The 21,292-nt window shown below is 43.0% G+C and overlaps 1 long non-coding RNA gene across 5 annotated transcripts in view; it reads right to left on the bottom strand.

The window, feature by feature from the left end:
- Positions 1-403: 403 nt before the first annotated feature.
- The window catches only part of LOC123585709, a 95,604-nt gene continuing 74,715 nt past the window's right edge, over positions 404-21,292 (bottom strand). For 4 of the 5 annotated variants that reach the window (XR_006706383.1, XR_006706381.1, XR_006706382.1 and 1 more), the window contains 4 exons: positions 8,307-8,380; positions 3,389-3,551; positions 2,864-2,927; positions 404-650 (listed from right to left, as the gene is read on the bottom strand). This is a non-coding gene — a long non-coding RNA (uncharacterized LOC123585709). The remainder of the gene's footprint in view (positions 651-2,863; positions 2,928-3,388; positions 3,552-8,306; positions 8,381-21,292) is intronic. The other variant, XR_006706384.1, reaches the window with a different exon arrangement.

Raw genomic sequence — 21,292 nt, 5'->3', positions numbered from 1 at the left:
AGTCCAAAGTGGAAACAGCGCTCATGATCTCATATGGCAGCCCCAGAGGCTCCTAGCAATAGCTTGGTGGAAGTCTGAGCGAAAATGGAAGTCATTCATTACACAGCTAGTGGCCTGAGCAGGGGCACTTGAGTCCCCCTATCTGTGGAAAGTCAGCAGCTTGAGGAAATTTGGATTACATTCCTTCGAGGGTCTGGGGGCTCAGGGCAATGAATGAATGATGAATCACTGCAAGTCTGTGTCTGTGACCAGGAAAATAACTCAAATACAAATAGCGAAGCTTCAAACAGTAAGCCTTGTTTACACCTTCTGGTCAAAGCCATCTCTCATTTCATAAGCCGCTAAGATGGCCAATCCCCATAAAAATTAAGTATTGTGTGGGGATAAAAGAAATCAGAGGAAGGAAGCAGGAACCATCAGTTTAATATCTGTAGCATCACTGGGGAGCACTGTAAGTTCAAGGGAAGTCCAGTGAGGGGTAAACGATAGAAATCAGCCCTTGTTCTATGTTGCTGAGCTAAAGACACATTTGATAAACTTCTGTCCCTGAACCTAGACACACAGGTCCAAGGTGTGAGCATCTCCATTGTCTCGAAATGCTGCCTTTAGCAACTTTTACATTCCCTCAGTTGCTTATCCACTTTCCTTGCCTGAAAAAGATGGAGACTGATATTGGTAACTGGAACCGAGGGATGTAGAAGAACCTGAGATTCCCTCCTTCTATTTCTTGTTTACTTATTACAACAATCGGGCAAACCGAAGACACTGTCCGTCCACACCCCTTTACCCACAGGCAGCACCCAAAGCCTTTCCACTCATAGCACCAGAGGGCTCTGGCTTTAGGCAGTGAGCGAGAGACAGGTATGGTGTGGAAAGTGGCTGTGGTGGGAGGCAGATCACAGCCTCAGTGAGTGGGAGAAATCGCACATTTTTTTTTAATTTTTTTTTTCAACGTTTATTTATTTTTGGGACAGAGAGAGACAGAGCATGAACGGGGGAGGGTCAGAGAGAGAGAGAGGGAGACACAGAATCGGAAACAGGCTCCAGGCTCTGAGCCATCATGAGCCATCAGCCCAGAGCCTGACGCGGGGCTCGAACTCACGGACCGTGAGATCGTGACCTGGCTGAAGTCGGACGCTTAACCGACTGCGCCACCCAGGCGCCCCAAAATCGCACATTTTTGTGTGCTGTCAACATGCTCAGAATCAGTTATGTGAGACCCTAGATTACCCTTTATGAAAACGGGTCTATGCCCCTTGCTAGTGTTTTCAGTCACTCTGACGGCCACCCATAGTAGCTCAAGCCCAGCTGATGCTTCATCACCACCACTATCCTGGCTCCATTACCCTAACTGTGACCTATGCCTCGGTTTCCTTTTCTGTAAAACGTAAAGAGAAAGCACCCACCTCATAGTGTGGTTGAGAAAAAAAGTGAATAAGGCATGGAAGAGACTTAATGCAGTTCCTGGCATATAGTAGGTGCTTGTTAAATGCTGCTGTTGCGGTTTGTGCCCTGCCTTCTACTGCCAGGAGACGAGGTAGTGTAGTGGTTAGCAGCACAGCCAAGGCCTGGATACATAATCCCATCTCTGCTGCTGACCACTGGCAAGTTGTTTAACTGCTCTCTCAGCTTCCTCACCTATAAACTGGGGATAATTAACAGTGGCTGCCTCAGAGGGTTCTTACAAGACTAAGTGGGATAATCCTGGGAAGCACTTAGTTCACAGGACCCAACACACAGTGAGTACTCAGTGCGTTTATGTGCACTTACTTTTATTATTATTGTCATCTGACACCTTTAAGGAGAAAGCAGCTTCCGTGTGAGCGTTGGACAATGTGTTACAACCAGCGCACTGGCACAAGAACCTTGGTGCAAGACGCTCACGCATTGGCACCAACCCCCTAGTCATACTGCTTCAAAAGACACTACTTACTAGTCCCAGTGCCAGTGGGGGGAAATGTAAAGTCACTTTCTCCAACTGTACTTTAGCTCATGCTCTTCCCCAGAGAGCTGTCATCAAGGGGGCAGATACAGTTTTCTGAAGTCTTGATGAAATCTTTATTTAAACCTTAGACATACTGCAAAACATTTTTGAGGATTTGGATTATCCCCACCTGCCAGCTCCTCACAGCTTGTCTAAAGGGTAAAGACACACACTTAAGTAAATGAAAAAATTTTTCAGAAAAAGATGTTGCCCCTTGCATTTTGAAATAAACAACATTATTTCCCAGAATCCTCTAATAGGCTGTAAGCAAGGCTTTTTTGAGCTTCCCTTGCAGTGTGGACCTGAGTTCTTCATGAAGCCTAGGAGGAGCAGGGAACAGGAGGGGTCATTCTCGAAGAAAAGTGAATCCAATAAACACAGGCCATCAGCACAGAACCTCAAATCTCATCTGAGAAGTTTGCCTCACTACAAGTGTTCAGCAGTTACAAAGCTAGTAAACTTTGAGTAGAAAAACACCAAACACAGATGGCAGTCAAAGCTGGCTCCAGGCCATGTTTGCCTCTGAGACTTCTTCTGCCATCCTACCGCTAATACCTTCTAGAAGCTTCCACATCACACTCCAGCCTCCAGCATACGCCCACACTCCATATTCCTGACCCCTTCCAAATGCCCAGGATGCACGGTAGGAAACATCTCCCTGATCCTAGACCTGTGCCTCTTCCCTCCCTTTATCAAAACTTACCCCTGCCAACTCCTACCTCAACAGGCCTCTGCTCTCTTTTGTTGAAAATCCGTCAGACCCTAGCTTACACTAAGGCAGTAGAGGCAATTACTTACATGGAGTGATTTAAAGCATACCACCTAGAATATTCTCTGTCCCCCACACTAAAATTTCCCTCCAAACAGCTCTCACAGTACCTGAAACACCATCATCAGGTTTTTTGCTGCTTTCGATCCAATCTGTACTGTTTCCATGAGTCCTCTGTTGAATTACAATAGCAACTTGCTTAGAACATCTCAAATCATAACCAGGAATATCTGGTCTCATAGAGAAGGGACTAAAGACAAGGAAGTTGTAACAGAAAAGTAAGGGGAGAGAAACAGGTCTAGAGTACAAGGGATTCTTTTCTTTAAAAGGAATAAAGGGGCACCTGGGTGGCTCAGCCAGTTCATCATCCAACTCCTGATTTCCGCTCAAGTCATGATCTCACAGTTTGAGAGTTCGAGCCCCATGTCAGGCTCTGCACTGACAGTATGGAGCCTCTTTGGGATTCTCTCTCCCTTTCTCTCTGTCCCTCCCTCCCCCCCCTTCTCTCTCTCAAAAATAAATAAATACACTAAAAGAGAAAGAAAAGGAATGGAGATGTTTCTTGGGCAAACAAGGGGTGATACGAAGGCTGTGGTTTACAGAGAAAGTTAGAAGGGATTAGGAATAAATCTCACCATTTCAGAGTCCTACTCAGCTCTGGCGGTGATGGACCGTAGTGGAATCACAACTGGATAAACTAGCTTTCATTTCAGTGTGTTTTGTGGCTGATATGCTTGCTCCTACCGTCTTGCTTGCTATCTGCTTCCCCTTCTCTTGCTCTGCTCAGCGAACTTCTCCCTAAAGCCAACCAAAATGTGGCCTTTACTTTGAAAATAATACCAATATGTGGATCATGCGCTACAGCAAAACAGCAAGGGGATACCTATTGGTGGGGAGGTGAGGACCCTTCAACCAGCCTCTCAAATCACTGCATTGTTGCGATTGCTTGCTTCATTTTATACAAGACCGGTTGGTCGGTTTTATTCTACTTGTGTCCCTTCGTTCATTCACCAAATATGTGTTGAGTATCCAGGAGAGGCCAGGCTCTGGAGATCCAAAAAGAAAGCCACAATCCTGACTTTAAGGACTTCATGTGCTGGTAAATCCACACTCCAAAAATCCATAGCCCTGATTTGGCAAGTTCCATGATATATACAAATATTGTCTCTATAGTCAATATCCAGCTACCCACGGTGAACAAGTGGCCCTCAACACTACTGACTCTGTAACAGTATGCTGTCCCCAGTTGAGACCGGCAGGCTCCAGCACAACCGCTGGACTTCACAGGTGAGCAGGGGAGGCAACAAGTCAACCATCAGCATGCACAGGCGGTCACAGAGCACAACGGAAACACAGAACCACAAAAGTAAGAGACAGATTCTACCTGCAGAGGGTCAAGGAAAACAGAAGAGAAAAATCATGATCTTCAGCCACTGAAGGAGAGAATTTAATGTGTCAGTGCCCCCACTAGACCATAAGCACAGACTGCTTTCTTTTTTCTGTATCTGTCTTGTAATGTCTTCTGATGGACGTCTCAGTGTGTGACATACATATAGGTTATAGCTATTCACTGAGATTTTGAAGCAAAGGGAATTCACGTGAGTGGCTTGCTCCTTTTTCCTGGTGGCTGTACAAGTGGTTTCCAGATTTTACAAAAGGAAACCTTGCCATTGCTGAGTGTACCCTGAAACCTCATTTTATTATTTTGACTTGAGTTTTAATTAACTGTACATATGGCTGCTTGCTCATTAGGGTCATATGGCCCAGCTGGGGATGGATCTTCCTGGCATCTGGGCTGCGTTAGCATGTGCCTTTGGGATTCGGGTCTCTGACAAGAGGCTGTGAAGGAGAAATTCGGGAAAGGTTACAAATTCAGGTGCCAAAAGCAACTGCTTTGGCTCCTCCAATGTGAGAGCAAAAGAATAAAGAACCATAGAAAAATGGTCCAAAGTAACAAATCAAACTTGCTACGAAGCAGAGTTGACCAAGCACCAACCAAGCTCACTAGAGTGCTGGATGGGGGCTAAAGCGTCTGCAGATTTTAAGACTTGGCCATTTCCAAAATAAAAATTCAACGACATGCTACTCAATCCAATAGTAGAGAATGCCCAATGACCTGGAAGATACCACTCCACAGAGGTGCAAGTTTTGTTTGTGTGACTGCTAAATCTCTCTCTCTCTTTTTTTTTAATGCGAAGCCCAGAAAACACTTAGTGGAAAACAGGTTTGTAACCCTGGTAAACCACATGGCTAGCTGCCTTCCAAAGAGGCTTCCTTTCTGGAAAGTGTGTACTTATCTAAAATTGAAGTTGTGCCTACCAATGCTAAAAACAACGGGCCTGTTTAATCGTGTTAGTTGGGGGGGAAATTCATCAGTCTATTACGGATAATGTGTATTCAAACTGTGGATTCACTAAATTTTCAACTGTTGAAACATCTGGAATGAAGTCACCGCTCCAAAAAATACATAAGAAATGTGAAACAGGACAATAGTTTAAAGGAACTCACAAAAGCCTCCAGCATCCTCAAACATCGATTATAAAAGGCCAATCAAGTTTTGATTCCTTTACGGAAAATGAATAATTCTTTGCCAGTTGCTTCCAACCTCAGCCCTTCCCCTTTTAATAAAAATCTTTGTGTGAACTCTCTTAAATTCAAATTTTCTACAACATAAATACATCATGAGATTGCTCCAGGGGCCCCACAGACATTTTCTTAGTATCAGAAGCACAGTGGGAACTAACCTCTCATTTACAATACATTTGAGCGTAGAAAGTCACTAGCCTGGAGACCCCCTAAAGCACCAAAAACTTCCCTGAATTCATTAGCATGTACTCTACTAAGCAGTAATATTAGTAATATGTATCGAATCATATTTATCACTTGCATTCTAGCTACCTCCAAAAGTATTTGAAGCGGTTTAGACAACAGACACATATACTTTTCAGTTGTTAAAATAAGGATAATCAAATAAAAATATCAAAAGCGTATACTTGAGAGGAGAAAGGTTATTATACCAGAAACCCAGGCTAAGGAGAGATACTACAATTGAGTCCTAAATTTTGCTTCAGAATTTTCTAGTGGCCAATAGGAAATTTGGTGAATTATATAATTCTCACTCATTAAAACAGAAATAAAGTTTTTTCCTTGGCACTAAAATCTAAGAGAAAATTATTACATGAATCCTTATATAAAGAACCTATAATAATTAGCGACTTTTCAAGCAATTTTAAAGATGCAAATACATTCTTCATGTGAACATTTCTTATATTTAACCTCAGGGGTATAATATTAAACCATAATTTTATGCAGGCATGTTTCCAAATAAGTAAACTAATATAGTCCAGGTATGTGATTTTGTGACGCTGTCATTTCATGTGGAAATAAAGCCTGGAAAATCTAGAACATTAGATGATTAGAAATTCTGTTAGGTTACCTTCATCAAATATAAAATACCATGGCTGTGCTTTTGAGAGGCAATTCAAGACTGAGCTCTCCTGAGTGTGTCTATAGTTCTATTGATGCCAGAAATCAGACCCATATGCTTCTAGTAACAGAAGTGCAGGGAGCAAGATGCCATTTGGTTATGAAATTTAAAGAGCAACACAGTGGATCTCTATCACGGTACCGGCCCTGCCCACAGCCCCCATAGGCACCTTTGCTGAAGGGGTGATACCACATGTACCTGGCCAAAGGTAACTGGACCAGGGGCAGTCACTTGACTTAAAGGCCAAGAAGGCACAGGCTTATGACATGGCTTGGCTCAACCACATGAACTTGTCCATTCTGATTCTCACCCTTCAGCATTTGAGCCAAGAAATCCTGACATTAGGGCAGTTAACTGTGGAAACACTAGTTTAATGAACATAATATAAATAGAAGCCAGGATTCATGTTGGCTCTGTGTGTAAAACAAAGAGAAAAAAGAGAAATCTAAGAGAAGCAGTAGATATGAGGAAAAGAAGTACCAGTACAGTAAAACCTGGTTATAAGTAACTTGTTCTGTGAGTGTTCCACAAGACAAGCAAACGTTTCTAATAAATTTTAACTTGATAAATGAGTGATGTCTTATAATATGAGCAGTACATGATGCTGAATGTTACATGATCACAACTGAGCCAATGGTTTTCTCTCTCTCTCTCTCCCTCCCTCTCGCTGCGGGATTGTGGGTGATCATCTCCCATGCTTGGATGCTTGGTCTCAGGCTGTGGTGTTTGGCAGAAATCAGTGATTTTTCAAACGTTGGAAGGTGCCCATAACTGGCTGTAGTGTATTTTTTGTCACTTCAAAGCACCTATGGACAGTCCTTTGCTTTTCCATACCAGAGTAAGCTTAAAAATGCTTTGCTTCATTCTAGGTCAGGTTGCGTGCAGTTATAGACCCTTTCCTCTGCTGCCTTATTGCCAGTTACATAGATACAATATATGACAAGAGTTTATTAATACTGTACTGTAGTCAACATCCTGCGAGTGTATACAATGGCCCCCATGCAGAAAAAGGTTGAAAAGAAGGGTGGTAAGAAGGGGGAGATGATTACAGTGGAAGTCAAGAAGGAAATCATTGAGAAGTATGAACAAGGTATGCAAGTGGCTGAAATTGTAAGATTTTATGAGAAGTCTACAACTTCCTCTGCAAAGGAGGAGAAAAGGTGGAGGAATCCCTCACTTCAAATGAGATTAGGGAGATGCGTAAAATGTGGGAAACAGGGCAGGGTGTCTGGGTAGCTCAGTTGGTTAAGCAACTGACTTCAGCGCAGGTCATGATTTCACGGTTGATGAGTTTAAGCCCTGAGTCTGGCTCTGTGCTGACAGCTGAGAGCCTAGAGCCTGCTTGGGATTCTGTCTCCCTCTCTCTCTGCCCCTCCCCTGCTCGTGCTCACTCTCTCTCTCTCAAAAATAAATAAACACTTTTTTAAAAAAATTTTAATGTGGGAGACAGTGCAAATTTTTGTAGAAAAGCACCACCTGAATAAGGCTGTAGCAGTGCAAGCGATGAATCTGTTTAAGGACAATGCAATGTCACATTTCCGTGAAATCCTCAAAAACAGGCAAAAGCAAGTGTCACTGGACAGGTTCCTTGTTAAACTTGCACGAAAAGAAAAAGATTCCACTGAGCCAGTAGAGAGCAGTGATTCCATTGGTGATAATGAAAGTCGTCCTACACAATAACCCTCCCCTCTCTGTCTCCCTCACACCAGCCACGAAGGTTTTCAAAGGTAAGTTCAGGTTAATTTGTTTATTTTCCCTTCTATTTTGTATTTTCTTTATTCTTTTGTATTCTATTACAGTATTGTAATCATTTTTTATATGAATATTTTTGGGTTGTGGAACGAATCATCTGAGTTTCCATTATTTCTTATGGGGACACTCACTTTGATATACAAGTGTTTTGGATTACAAGCATGTTTCCGACACCAATTATGCTCACAAACCAAGATTTTACTGCATATGGAGGTAAAGATGAGAAAACTGAACAGAGAGAGGTTCAAGAAGCAAGTCTGCAGTGGGGGCTGAGGCACATCGATATCAAAACTGTAGCATTCAGACCATCTCACCTATCTCTGGTCAATGGATTCTGTCTTTTCCATCCAGTTCTTCAGTTTTTCTTGGTTTCCTGTGTGCATGCAGCCTTAAAATAAATGGCGAATTAGTGGAGGTAATATTCTTTTTTTTTCCATTTTTTTTAATATTTATTCATTTTTGAAAGGCAGAGAGAGACAGAGCATGAATGGGGGAGGGACAGAGAGAGAGGGAGACACAGAAACAGAAGCAGGCTCCAGGCTCCGAGCTGTCAGCACAGAGCCTGACGCGGGGCTTGAACTCACAGACCGCAAGATCATGACCTGAGCCGAAGTCAGCCACTTAACCGACTGAGCCAGCCAGGCGCCCCCAGTGGAGGTAATATTCTAAGTCACTCTGTCTGCACCCAAGAGGATAAATGAAAGTACGTTGCTTCATCTACGGAAAGAAATGTAGGCCTATGCAGCAGGTCCATAGGAGAAGTTCACTGAGCCAGAGGCAACTTGTCCTCAAGCAACATCTTCCTGGGGGTCTGGACAAACTGAAATCAACTGACGCCTTTGAGCTCTTACCGTGAAGTACAAAATAAACAACTTTGGCCTGAGAGAAATATTTTAAAAGCAAGTGTCAGCGGGGTTCTTCCTTGGGAGGTGAGGAGGAGGATGCTAGTACACTTGCCTTGAATACACATCTGACTTTAAGCAACATTGGTCCCAGGCCAGGGCCAGCGAGGATGGTTAGCTACAGAGGGGTTGGTCCTAGACATCTTGTGGTAGAGTCCACCTGAATATGGAAAATTGTCAACACAAAACAGCAATTTTGATCTGAAAGAACTAACAGAAGGAAAAAAAAAAAGATAAAGTCAATGAAAGCGATGAAAGACATTTGCTGGGAACAGACAGCCCGGATTTGAACCCTGTCTCCCAAATGTGTTAGATGTGGAACTTTCAAGTCACTGTGCCTTTGCTTGTTCATTTGTAAAGCGGGGTGATTAGAGTATCTCCCTCACGGAGTGGTTGTGAGTTTTAAATGAAATGATCCACGGAGATCACGTAGCACGCTGCCTGGCACATGGACGCTCCATAGATGTCACCATCCCTCCTCTGGGAGCCTTGTTTCTGATAATCCGGTCACTTCACGCTCAGACCCTCAGGAGTCATCTTTGGGAAAGCATCAAAGGAGCAGAATAAAAAAGCAAAGCACACTTAGGGAAGGCAGATGATACTGACATTTTGACACGAGGGTATTTGTGGATTAAATGCATGGTTTTGAAGAACTAAAGTTCTGAGAGGTTGGTGAGGATGAAAAGCCATTTTATGCTGGTGAAGATTCAAATGTCCGTTCAAATACCTGGCATACTGTAGGAAAATACCTACTTCAAAAATACAAACTAGAACAATAACAAAACCACTTTTAAACCATTCTGCACTTTTTGTTATTTTCATACTGACTACTCCTGGGTCTAGTTTCCTGTAAGCTTGCTTCAGATAGAACTTCTTTAACTTCCCAAATAAAGGCCCAGTCCGAGCATTCCTAGCTGACGCTTTCAATGACCCATCCTAATCCCTTATCCACAGACTTCTGACTGCAGGTATCGAAATCTTTGTGCCAGCGGGCATTCTATAGAACCAAAGCGCTGCCCTGCCCCACATGGCAGAGCAGAAATGCCGGGAAGAAACACCCTTGGAGCAGCCTTCAACCAAAGACCCTTGAGAGTCATTGTGTAAATGACTTAGATAGGATAGGATAACTCAAAGTCAAGTGTTTACCCCCACGTCTCAGAGTTTCCCTACAGAATTAAGCCCCAATGGCCCACAGTGGTGGCTGAGCTTCTAACATCTTTACTGGCTATCTTTTCTACTCAGTATTACCTTGGCACCTCCCCTCTCCGTTCCCACTGATGTTCCCTGTGTCTCCCAAATCGACTGCTTGCCCTTGAGTCCTTGTCTCGGGTCTGTCTCTGGGGAAACCTAAAAGAAGCCACATCTCTGCAGAAATCTTTTCCTTATTAAGTGATCTAAAGTGTCCAAGAGAGTGGTTAAAGCTTCCAACCCTGCTTTCTGCATTGATTTTTTTTCCTTCTTCCCCGCGGATTTGCCAAACCACAGAGAAGGTATCTATAAAGGACCCCCAGCCTAAAAACAGGGAAGACTCCAGTGGGTCTGTGATGAAAAGCACCAACCAGCTCTGCAAGGGGCAGCCTCACTTTCCCACGGGTGCTGCCCTGGGGAGACAGACACAGAACTCGGGGTTTACAGCACATCTTCACTCTCCGGGACAAAGTAGCTGGGTGGCTTTGCCGAAGAAGCGGTGTTCCCATGATGAGGACCGCCAGGCAATTAGGTTCTTGTTCTCTCCAAATTTCAGTAGGAATACAGAAGTTTTATTTTTAACTCTGCGGGGAGGCGTTGCCATGGTAACACAAGGAACTCCAAGAGCAATTTGATTGATTGATGATGTTGTGATGAAGGAGGATTGACATGAAAGAAAGTGGGGGGAAAAATCACCCAGCTTTATCACCCTGGGCTGAGTTTATAGATCTTGGTTATGAGACACTAATAGTATATGATATCTGTCTATCCCTATGCAAAAGGAAACGCAGATGTTTTCCTACTCTGGTCCCCAAAGCAAAATGGGGAAGAAAGAAACTAGTGAATTGACCATCAGAGAAGGGAGCTGGTCTCATTAATTGAAGAGGCAGGTGATAAACGCAGCTGAAAGAACATAACATTTGCTAGGCAGGCTAGGCAGAGCGTTCCGATGCCCCACCCAGCAGGCACTGAGGGCACAATTCTGCTACTCCCTGTCCCTAACACATTTCACTTTCAACCATCCTCTCCTTTCTTTTTTTTTAAATATAATTTATTGTCAAATTGGCCAACATACAGTGTGTCAAGTATGCTTTTGGTTTTGGGGGTGGATTCCCGTGGTTCATCACTTGCATACAACACCCAGTGCTCATCCCAACAAGTGCCCTCCTCAATGCCCATCACCCATTTTCCCCTCTCCCCCCACCATCAACCCTCAGATTGTTCTGTGGATTTAAGAGTCTCTTGTGGTTTGCCTCCTTCCTTCTCTGTTTGTAACTATTTTTCCCCTTCCCTTCCTCCATGGTCTTCTGTTAAGTTTCTCGAGATCCACGTATGAGTGAAAACATATGATATCTGTCTTTCTGTGACTGACTTATTTCACTCAGCAGAATACCCTCCAGTTCCATCCACGTTGCTGCAAATGGCATGATTTCATTCTTTCTCATTGCCAAGTAGTATTCCATTGAACATATAAGCCACATTTTCTTTATCCATTCATCAGATGATGGACATTTAGGCTCTTTCCATAGTTTGGCTATTGTTGAAAGTGCTGCTATAAACATTGGGGTACAAGTGCCCCTATGCATCAGCACTCCTGTATCCTTTGGATAAATTCCTAGTAGTGCTGTTGGTGGGTCGTAGGGTAGTTCTAGTTTTAATTTTTTGAGGAACCTCCACACTATTTTCCAGAGCAGCTGCACCAGTTTGTATTCCCACCAACAGTAAAAGATGCTCAACGTCACTTATCATCAGGGAAGCACAAATCAAAACCACACTGAGATACCACCTCACACCGGTCAGAGTGGCTAAAAGTAACAAATCAGGAAACAACAGATGCTGGCGACAATGTGGAGAAACAGGAACCCTCTTGCACTGTTGGTGGGAACCATCCTCTCCTTTCAAGTTACCTTCCTCTTAGTGGTGGGGATAACATATTTGAAATAACCCTGCAGGTGTTTTCCCTCCTGGAAAATTCAACATCTTTCCTTACAGCCCAGACACTGTCCTTGGCTCAGGGAAGGTAAAGGAGGATGCCAGCAGGGTGGAAGGAAGGTGTGACACAGGAGGGATTCCCATCAGACAGGAAAGGGATGTGGAAAGCTTTTCTGGAAGTGAACGGAGAAAGTTCTTGAGCAGCAATTCTCAAAATGATCCAGATCTTCCTGTGGGTCCTTCCAAGATCCTGCCAGGGGGTCCGTGAGATCAAAGCTATTTTCATGCTCCTGCTAAGGCATTGTTTGTCTTTTTCACTCTCACCCTGTCAAGAAGGTACAGTGGAGTTTTCCAGAGTCTACACAGCATGTTACCACAATAGTTTGAATGCCAAAGTATATATCTTCTATTAGATATAGGCTTAAATACATGTATCTTCTATGAAGCCAGATATTGAAGGAATTTGAAAAAAAAAATGTAAAACCAGCTTTCTTACTAATTTTTTTAGAAATCTAGTTATCTTCCACTTTTAAATGTTATTTATATTAGTCTATAATAGCTATTTACTTTCTTTTTATTTTTAAATGGATTAATAAAAATTTTAAATTTCTATTTTAATTTCTAATACAGTAAAAATAACTAGATATAGATCTTCCTCAACTTGCAATACAGTTACGCCCCAATAAGCCTATTGTAAGCTGAAAATATTATAAGTCAAGGGGCACCTGGGTGGCTCAGTTGGGTTAAGCATCTGACTTTGGCTCAGGTCATGATCTCACGGTTTTTGAGTTTGAGCCACATGCCTGGCTCTCTGCCGTCAGTACAGAACCTGCTTCAGATCCTCTGTCTCCCTCTCTCTGTCCCTCTCCTGCTCGTTCTCTCTCTCTCTCTCTTTATTTATACATACATACAAACATACATAACTTTAAAAAAGAAAATACATAAATAACTTTAAAAAAGAAAATAAATAAATAAATAACTTTTAAAAAAAGAAAATACTGTAAGTCAAAAATGCATTGAATACAGCTAACCTACTGAACATTACAGCTTGAGAAGAGAAAGGAAGAGGAAACACCTTGCAAAGCAGAAAGAAACCCTCTGTGAAGCTTGTACTTTAAGTCAACGGTGTATTTACTCACAAAGGATTATTTCATGCTGGAAAGCATGAAAACACTTAAAGTGTTTTTTCCACATCAATTGAAGTTGTTGTTTCCAGCAATGGGAGATCAACTTCTTTGGGGGAGAGAAGACTGTATCTGAGTCATAATGTTTACATTTTGACCCCAGCTCAATGTTCTTCTTTTTCTCTATTCCTCTCCTATTAAAAAAACAAAAAAAAAAAAAAAAAAAAAAAAAAAAAAAAAACCCTTTCCCTTTATCATTGTTTTGCTTCCATTTTCCCTTTCTCCATCCCTCCCCTCCCCTCTGCCCTCTGCCTCCCTTTATCCTCTTCTATCATTCTTTTCCGTTGCTCTCTGCCTTGGCTGAGTTGGGGGTAACCTAAACCCACTGACCCAACAGTAGTGAAAGCTGTTTCCAAGAGTTGCCACTTACTGCGGGCATACTCTAGCGCCCCAGGGACTTTGCACAGAATAGTTCATTTAATCCTCACAATAACCCTACAAGGCAGATTTACACTTGCTCAGAGTAATTAGGAAATTACTCAGTCTCCTTAATTCATCCCATACTCCCTCCAACCAGCCACTTATTACGACCCTTAAGTCCCTTCGGCAGGCCACTCCAAAGATCCTGTCATTTAGAATCCTGACTCCCCTCCAGATTACCCTCTTAAGCAGAGTCTCTCTAAAATCTCTCCAGGCTGTGGTCTATACTGGATCCATTGGAAATACATGCCCGTTGCCCCCACAAACTGATAGTGCAAGCCACTCCCTGGGTTGCTGCTTTTCTTTGCTCTGTCATCAGATGAGCTGGCCTTCAGGTTTTACTCTGTGGGTCCGGCACCAGCCTCTGAACCCCACAGTCTCCAGAGCTGCCACGCCACCCTGTCTTCCCTTCTACAAAGGCAATATCATCCATTGCTTTAACAATGGAGGCTTATAGCAAGTGTTATAAGATGTGCTTTCAAAGCTGTATCAGTAAGCTATTGCTGTGTAACAGACCAAATGTTAATGGTTTAAGAAACAGCCATTCACTGGGGCGCCTGGGTGGTGCAGTCGGTTAAACGTCCGACTTCGGCCAGGTCACGATCTCGCGGTCCGTGAGTTCGAGCCCCGCGTCGGGCTCTGGGCTGATGGCTCAGAGCCTGGAGCCTGTTTCCGATTCTGTGTCTCCCTCTCTCTCTGCCCCTCCCCCGTTCATGCTCTGTCTCTCTCTGTCCCAAAAATAAATCAACGTTGAAGAAACAGCCATTCACTATAGCTCACGAGACCACAGGTCAGCTGGGTCACTCTGCTTATCTGGGCTAGGCTTAGCCGATCTCAGCTGAGCTCATGGTCGTATTTGCAGCCAAGTGTCGGCAAGCTGGGAGCTGACTGGTCTGATAGTCTCCTCTCAGGTGTGGCGGTTGGCTGTGTCTTAACTGGGATGACAGATATGACTAGGCCATGGGTTTCTCAGCATTCAGCAGACTAGCCTGAGTTTGTTCACATGACAGAAGCATGGTTCCAGAAAAAAAGTGTGAAAACGTCCAAGGGCTCACAAAGTTTAGGCTCAGAAAAGTTTCACCATCATTTTTGCAACATTCTATACAGGCCAAAGCAAATCACAAGGCTTGATTCAAGGCATGGAGAAATAGACTTCCCTTCTAGATGGGAGGAGTTGCATGGTCAAATTGCAAAATGTGTGGAAACAGGGAGGAGGTTGAAAGATATTGGGAACATTTTTGTAACTAATCTACCACACGGGCAATTTTCTATCCTGGTCTTTATGATAAGCTGTGGCTCATATGGATCTTGCTTACTGCTATGCTATTTCTTTTTTTTTTTTTTTTTTTAATTTTTTTTTTTCAACGTTTATTTATTTTTGGGACAGAGAGAGACGGAGCACGAACGGGGGAGGGGCAGAGAGAGAGGGAGACACAGAATCGGAAACAGGCTCCAGGCTCTGAGCCATCAGCCCAGAGCCCGACGCGGGGCTCGAACTCACGGACCACGAGATCGTGACCTGGCCGAAGTCGGACGTTTAACCGACTGCGCCACCCAGGCGCCCCACTGCTATGCTATTTCTATTACTCTACACTAAGATGGACATTAATATGCAAATAAGCCATAAGGAAAAGTTTTGACTAACACTGATGTTACTATTGACTAGTTTCTTTTTCCCTTGCTCCTAGAGCTGCTAAACCACCTGAATTCATGTAGCAGATTTTTTGACTCTTAGTTCAGATACTTGCATATAGGAAAGGAAAAACAAACTTTTTTCCTCTACCCTCTTAGATTCAGTAGCTGGGGGGTGCAAATTAAACTGACAAAAGTCAGATTAGTAGAAGAAAGGAATACATACTTTTTACCATTGATATTTTTTATTTTACATGCATAGGTGGGGGCGGGGGGAGGTGTTCATAGAAAAAAAGTGAAAGCCCACAAAAGCAATTAGACTCAGAAGCTCAGCTCACATAAATTTTAACAAAGGTTGATAAATCGCAGAAATTTGACTAGATAAAGGGCTCCTAGGGGTGGTAAATTGTGAAAAAGTAAATAAATATATGGGGAAACTAGCGATAGATAAAGGTTTTTTAGTAAGGATTGTTAGGCAGACTTGAGTTGGTGCCTTCTTTGCTGAAAATTTTCTAGAATAATTAAGAATCATTCTCTTCTTCCTAGTACAGAAGTGGTGGTCATCTTTACAAATGTAATTTTATGTTACCTTTATAAAAAGGAAATTTATGCCCTGCTTTTAGACACAAACGGGGAGGGCAGAGAGTTCCTCTTGAGTCTGATGTTTCTTAATTGCTTTCAGCTCAAAATCATCTTTATGCCTAAGTGGCATATCCTGGAATGGAATATTCTGATCCCCTTCACATATACCCCTGCTAAATGTCATCTTGTCAGTTTAAGCTCATTTCTTCATCCCCTGGAATCCTTCAGATTTCTTGGTCGAGAAGCCTGAAAGTGGAGTCCAGGCTACTTCCTGCCAGAAAGTCCAGAACATCTGGGTCTGATCCAACCTGAAAGTTCTTGATCAACTCAGCAGCTCCCCCAACACGTACGAGGCCCCTCTGATCCAAGGCCGCTCAAAGAGGAAGTGAAATCCAGAGCTGAGATCTCTGCAGTTGGTGGTGAGAGAATTATAGTCCCCACCAGAAACACCCTCCTTATCCAGAGCAAGCTTATAAGATCAAATAGAGATGTGTGGGGGCAAGTCAATCCAGCAGCTTCTGTGGATGTAGGGCCTAAGAAATTCAGAAAGCAATGCAAGAAGAAAGAAAGGAAATCAAAGAGCAGGGAAGTAAAGAAATAAGTCAAAAGGAAGAATTCAGAAAAAGGAAGAGAAATTAGCCAGTGGTAAAACTTATTTTTTGTGAGGGGGAAAAATATGTTGGGATATGAAACCAGGGAAAGGAGTGAGACAAATCTCCAATGCATTTCCTGCTCATCCTTTGGAGTACAAAAACCATTGCCTATTTGGCAGACCACTTTAAAAGGCCATCCTTATTCCAGTCCCAGCAGGTAGAGATTTAAAGGGTAAGGCTGTCTGATCAACTGGGTAGATGGAAAATACTTGGAGGCTTCTAGGGAGCCATTTCCGTCTCTCTTCTAAAGAAACCAGTGACTATTCTAGCACCACAAAAATGCATCCTGAAGACCAATGGGCCAGACCACATTAAACTGAAATGGCTCTTCATGGGAAAACTTTGTAGAGACCAAAGCTGTTTGCATGGATCTTAGGGATCTCTCTGGTGGGTGAAAATCAAGCATAGCTTAGCATCACATTAATTCTGTTGGAAACCACATCCACCACTGACTCTGAATGGGCTGCTGTTCTGAAATCCTAAGACATTTCTCCATGTGCAGGCCACGGCTCTCCCATATTGTATATGGAATGCTTTCCCTTAAAGCTTTTCTTCAAGAGCCCTTTTGACTAGAGAAAATGTATGCTCATACGTAGGCTGAACAAGTATGAAAAAAAGACTATGAAGAAAGGATGAAGGAATTGCCTGGAAAACCTAAAGAGTTTTGCAGCTGTATCGTAGAGGCAGAAGTGAACCGCATGATGTAACAAACTGGGTGTGTGTTTCCTTCCAGTGACCTCCATAACAAAATACCACAGACCTGGGGCTTCAAACAACAGAAACTTATTATCCCACGGTTCTGAAGAGTGGGGGAGTCTAGAAGTCTGAAACCGAGATGTCAGCAGGGCCATGCTCCCTCTGAGACACTACGTTGAATTCTTCCTCAACTCTTCTTAGCTTCCAGTCGTTGCTGAAAATCCTTGGTGTTCCTTGGCTTCTGGCAGCATCCCTCCAATCTCTGCCTCCCTCTCCACGTGGCCTTCTTCCCTGAGTGCCTATGTCTCTGTGTCCAATTTCCCTCTTATAAGGACATCAATCATGTTGGATTTACGGCCGACCCTACTCCAGTATGACCTCATCTTAAATTGATTATATCTATAAAGACCCCATTTCCAAATAAGGTCACATTCGCAAGTTCTGGGCAGACATGAGCTTTTGAAGGATATTATTCAACCCAGTACAGGGGTGAGTGGTGCTTTCCCCAGCTCTGCCAATTAAAGATAGGAAAAGAAATAGGTTTAAACTGGAGTGTGAATGATTGAAACTTTTTAGCCAATAACATAAGGAGCCCGCTGCACTGAGCACTTTAGGAGAAATAAGAAAAATCAAGTTCTCCTTCTGTGACCCTCAGTGGGCCTATGACCCACTTAGATAGACATGGAAGAGGTTCACAAGTTGATAAGCTAAGGGAGAAAAAAAGTCTTTGGAACAACCAAGCATTCACATAAGATGCCTTAAACAGCAGCGTGCACAGAAGTGCCCCTCACGTGTTTACACTGTGCCTGAGACATAAAAAGCTGGACAGAGCATCAGTCTTACTCCAGCAACATGAAACATCTGGATAAACTGAAAAAACATAGTATTTTTTTGAACCCATCAGAGAGCTGAGGTCTCAGAGCAACTCAACAGCGTGAAATCTGAAGGAAGTGAGCCTATCCAAGAAGACCGCATGTGAGCGCAGGCTCTCCTGGAGCACACGGCATGGCAGATGCCAGGCTCCATACAAATGGGTAAGAATTCATGGGGCGCCTGGGTGGCGCAGTCGGTTGAACGTCCGACTTCAGCCAGGTCACGATCTCGCGGTCCGTGAGTTCGAGCCCCGCGTCGGGCTCTGGGCTGATGGCTCAGAGCCTGGAACCTGTTTCCGATTCTGTGTCTCCCTCTCTCTCTGCCCCTCCCCCGTTCATGCTCTGTCTCTCTCTGTCCCAAAAATAAATAAACGTTGAAAAAAAAAAAAAGAAAGAAAAAAAACAAATGGGTAAGAATTCAGCTAACGTCATTTTTGCTTTCTTTCAGTTTTGTTGAGATCTAATTGCCACCCTCACTGTACAAGTTTAAGGTATATATCGTAATGACTATATACTACAATATATGTAAACATCTGTAAGTTGCTAAGAGAGTAGACGCTAAAAGTTCTCATCACTAGGGGAAAAAACGTGTGATGGGGTTTTTTTGGAACTAGATGAGGCGATGGAGGTGAACTTATTGTGGCAAAATCTTTAATAAGTTGCTAATGGCCAAACGTGGGCTTCTCTGACTCTACACTCCCTGGAAGCTGCAGCCACAGAAGTTCACGCTCACCGGCAGACTCCTCTCTGCAGATCTCCACCAAGTGGCAGAGGAGGGAGGTAAGGAAGTAGGAAGAGAAATGAAACTAGCCTTGACTGTTCTCCAAACATACCTTTCCTATAGCTCTGACTGTTCAAACTGCAGTAAGATTTCACATACATTTCACAAATTTCCCACCCACCCCCTTGCCAAATTAAAGAAATAATTAAAACGAAGTAAGATGTGGGGGGACATCCAAGAGAGAATACGAAAAGTGAAAAATGGATGTCACTGTATTACAAATAAATAACCACATAGCAAGGGGCGGGGAAGAAAAGAACTAACCTAAGTAACTTTGGAAAACAGCATCTTGACTGGATGCCATAAGGCAAAGAGAAGAACACGGGTACCAAAATGCTGTGATCTGGCTATGTGTATTTCTCACAAAGGTATGCGTTAGCTGTTCTGAGCCACTTCATGCGTGTACTAGAAGTGAACAATAAATAAACTATAGGTCAAGAAAGCTAGATTTTTCTTGCTGTGAGAGAAAGAAGTTACAAAGAGAAAGGCTAAAATGAACACTTTGGTGTTGGATTGGAATCAGAAGTATCAGAATAAACTCACTGTTTTTAATGTCTATATGGATGGCGACAGAAATAGAACTGTGTGGGGATGAGTGTGCTACAATCCAGACATGCATTTTCTAGCTCTGTTTGCTGGGCCGGCCGAGAAGCAATGATGCTCGGTAGTAAGGAGCACACCTAGTGCCCATATTTTTATTTCTAATTACCATTTTCTAATCAAAGGAACCAGGGTTCCTTGGTTAAGAACAATAAGTAAGTGGAGGCATGTGGGTGGCTCAGTGGGTTGGGCGTCTGACTTCGGCTCAGGTCATGATCTCGCGGTCCGTGGGTTCGAGCCCTGCGTCGGGCTCTGTGCTGACAGCTCAGAGCCTGGAGCTGCTTCGGATTCTGTGTCTCCCTCTCTCTGCTCCTCCCCCACTTACACTCTGTCTCTCTGTCTGTCTCTCTCTCTCTCTCTACCTCAAAAATAAATAAAGCTTAAAAAAATTTAAAAAAAGAACAATAAGTAAGTGATACTAGGCCTTGGTCAGGAAAAGTACATAAGATCTTGTGGCAGAAAAATGGGAATTGCTCGGAAAAGCATGGGATTTGCCAAAAGAACACAAGAGGTAGCCTAACGGAGCCCCTAATAGTTAAAGATGGAATAGTTTGAACAACCAAACAATGACAGTGTTAAACTTTAATCAGTAGAATAAAATAAATATCTGTGTGTGCATGCTGATATAAATAATCAAATAAATAAATAAATGGGAAGTAGGGACCTTTCTTCCCCTATAAAATAGAATTCTGTAAAAGTCAAAAAGAGAGAAATGAAAAACATTCCTACTCGGTGTAAGAAAAAAACACAGTAAAAACGGATGCATCCATGATCCATTTACAAATGCTAAAATTCCTGGGTGAAATGTGAAGGGAACAGGGATATTTTCATAGTCTCAAAATATCTACCCAAGACATTTATTAACTGCAAAGGGAAAGACCATTTTAGAGTTAAAAAGCTCATCAGACACCACCTTAAAGTGGTCAAGGTTAGCATCACCAGTAGCAGGATTCATTGACATCACGAACCCTTTAATATGAAGCCCAGGGGACAATGTATCATTTTGCGGTACTTTTGACAAGAATGTACAATCTCATCCTAATTGTGAGAAATCATCAGGCAAGCCAAACAAAGGAGCACCCTACAAAATAAGTGACCAGGAGTCAAGGTTGTTAAATACAAGGACAGTCTGAGGAGCTGTCATGGCTTAGAACAGATGAAGAAAAAAATCACCCCCACAAAATGCAAAGTGGGATTCTAACTAGAATCCTGTGCCAGAAAACAGACATTAGTAGAAAAGGTAGTGGAATTCTTTTAATGTTTATTTATTTTTGAGAGAGACAGAGACAGAATGCGAGTGGGTTAGGGGCAGAGAGAGAGGGAGACACAGAAGCAGAAGCAGGCTCCAGGCTTTGAGCTGTCAGCACAGAGCCCGACGCGGGGCTCAAACTCACAAGCCGCGAGACCATGACCTGAGCTGAGGTCGGAGGCTCAACCGACTGAGCCACCCAGGTGCCCCAAAAAAGGTAGTAGAATTCTAATAAGATCTAATAAGATTCTCGAAATAAGAAGTTTTTAAAAAAACAGAATCCAAAAAGTTAGAGAGGGAGGGAGCCAAACCATAAGAGACTCTTAAAAACTGAGAGTAAACTGAGGGTTGATGGGGGGGTGGGAGGGAGGGGAAAGTGGGTGATGGACACTGAGGAGGGCACCTGTTGGGATGAGCACTGGATGTTGTATGGAAACCGATTTGACAATAAATTTCATATTAAAAAATAATAATAAAGTTATCTGGGAAAAAAACAGAATCCAATGAAAACTATGGGTAAAATATTTAACACTCACTAAAGTAAACTCATGAAAAGATGTTCAACCTTATTGATCATTAAGGAAATGTAAATTAAAACCTCAATAAGAT

The sequence above is a fragment of the Leopardus geoffroyi genome, chromosome C3 (assembly GCF_018350155.1).
Source record: "Leopardus geoffroyi isolate Oge1 chromosome C3, O.geoffroyi_Oge1_pat1.0, whole genome shotgun sequence".
NCBI classification, from domain to species: Eukaryota; Metazoa; Chordata; class Mammalia; order Carnivora; family Felidae; genus Leopardus; species Leopardus geoffroyi.
Note: the sequence above shows the minus strand (reverse complement) of the source record. Positions and strands in the feature narration are given on the sequence as shown.